The sequence below is a fragment of the Frankliniella occidentalis genome, unplaced genomic scaffold, assembly GCF_000697945.3.
Source record: "Frankliniella occidentalis isolate FOCC.00 unplaced genomic scaffold, Focc_3.1 Scaffold228, whole genome shotgun sequence".
In the NCBI taxonomy this organism is placed as follows: Eukaryota; Metazoa; Arthropoda; class Insecta; order Thysanoptera; family Thripidae; genus Frankliniella; species Frankliniella occidentalis.
Window position 1 is genome coordinate 59,718 of NW_026267354.1, and position 1,927 is coordinate 61,644.

The window sequence follows — 1,927 nt, forward strand, 5'->3', positions numbered from 1 at the left end:
TTTTACTAAAAAGATTTGGGTTGGGTTCTGTTTCTCCTATACTTTGTAATGTTTTGAAGGGTGTGAGACAAAGTTAGTGTGAAGAGGGATGTAGAGGCAGTTTGCGAGTGATGCTTCTCAACAGAGACATAGTTTGAAAGTGATATTTCTGACTCCATTGAGTTCTGTCACTTCATAGTAAGGTTAGAGTTCGAATTTCCGAGGCGCGCGCGCCTTCCTCGGCCAAGCCGAGCCGTCCCGAGCAGAGCTCCGAGCCCGAGCTGTGCTCCCAGCCGAGCCCAGTGTGTCGGAGGGAGGGAGGTAGAAGGGAGGAGGAGGGTGGGGCGGCTGATGGCTCGGGCGGTCGGGGCAACACCAAGCCGCAAGCCGCCCTGTATTCTATTGATAACGTCATGCCTTGTGCTCTGCCTCTCAGCACTCCGCATGAGAGTACAAGCAATGATACATAGTTACGTAAAGTATTATTAATTTCAGTTGTGTATAATGTATCATCTGCTAAAAACTATCGTTCTTTGAATTACATTGAGGGAAAATCTTTCAAATGCGAACCGTAGGCTCCGTATGGAGTATTACACAAAATTTCTCAGTAAAGGATGTTCGCCGTATCTGACACATTTTAAGTTGAAGTCAACTGTTGTGATCAGTGTCAAAGTGCCTTTAAATTGCGGAAGAGATTAGTACCTTCGGAGCCGTCGTGCTGCACCACTGCCCAGCGCTGCTACATTGAGCGTATGTGTCACACCACAAGCTGCCATGTCCGTCGGAATCCCGCACAGCAATGGTGCTACAGTGTGACGCAGAGCATAAGGAGAAAAACAGCGACTCGTTCTTGAGAGTGTGGTCGACTGTTACTACGGTGCGGTCGCTTGTTGAAAATAAAATACCAGAGCTTGGGGCTGCCATGAAAATGAAAAGAAAGAAAAGTTGTACGTAGGAGTACTGCAGCAGCCCGTAGTGGCCGAGCTTCAGTCGTTATTATGCTAAAATTTACAGATGTAACGTTTCAAAAACATAGTAATGGACAAATGGAATGCCAGGGAAGCAGAAGGGAAGAACGTGGGGAGGGGGGGGGGGGGACTGGAATATTTGAAAATGACCAAAAATAAAAAAAGGGACACTCAAAAACGAAATGGTAAAGTCATTGGCATAGCCCGTTGCTTATGCAAACGACCTCGTGTCTGTCTATCTGTGTGTCTGTCTATCTGTATGTCTGTGTGTCTGTCTGTTCCACTAGAAGGAGATGTGCTACAGACTTGAAATTTTCAGTGTATCTTGAGGGTCACTCCTAGAGAACGAAACGCCTACGGCAAATCCTGGCAACCACCCCTAAGTGTGAGATGATTTGGGGTATGAAAGGAACAGAATTAGGTCCAAAAAACGTTTTTTTGTAGTCACCTAAGGGGTAACTAGCGAAAATAGCCCTTTGGGCTAACATTTTATCCGTTTGGCTATATCTCGAACCGTTTCGGCGCTGGAGGGTCATTTTTGTCGAAAATAAGCTAAAAATTGCTGTAGTAAACATAAAGTTGCAGAAGAAGGCCTTAAATCACAAAATCTTAATAACACTTTTTCTAAGCAGAAGGGTGGGTTGTAGTCACGGTGCATCACCGTTACATTCCTTTCTCATGTCTCAGGGGCAAATTTCCAGACGACGGGTTTAGGCAGGCCGAGGGCCCGCTACACCATTTGATTATGTTCTTCAACAAATTGCGTAAATGAAATGGTCGGGCCGACCATCGCCGCCGGCAGGCCAGGCCCCTGCCGAACGGAGTTGCCCGCGGAGCGAAGCGGAGCTGGCAACTCCGTTTGGCGGAAGGGCGGGCCTGCTTTTTAGGCTCCCCCAAGAGGGGCTTTCTGCTCGCGTGCGAGCGCTTTTTAGGCCCCCGACGGAGGAGGGGTGCCTATTGCTTTCGCCCGAAAGTTTTTT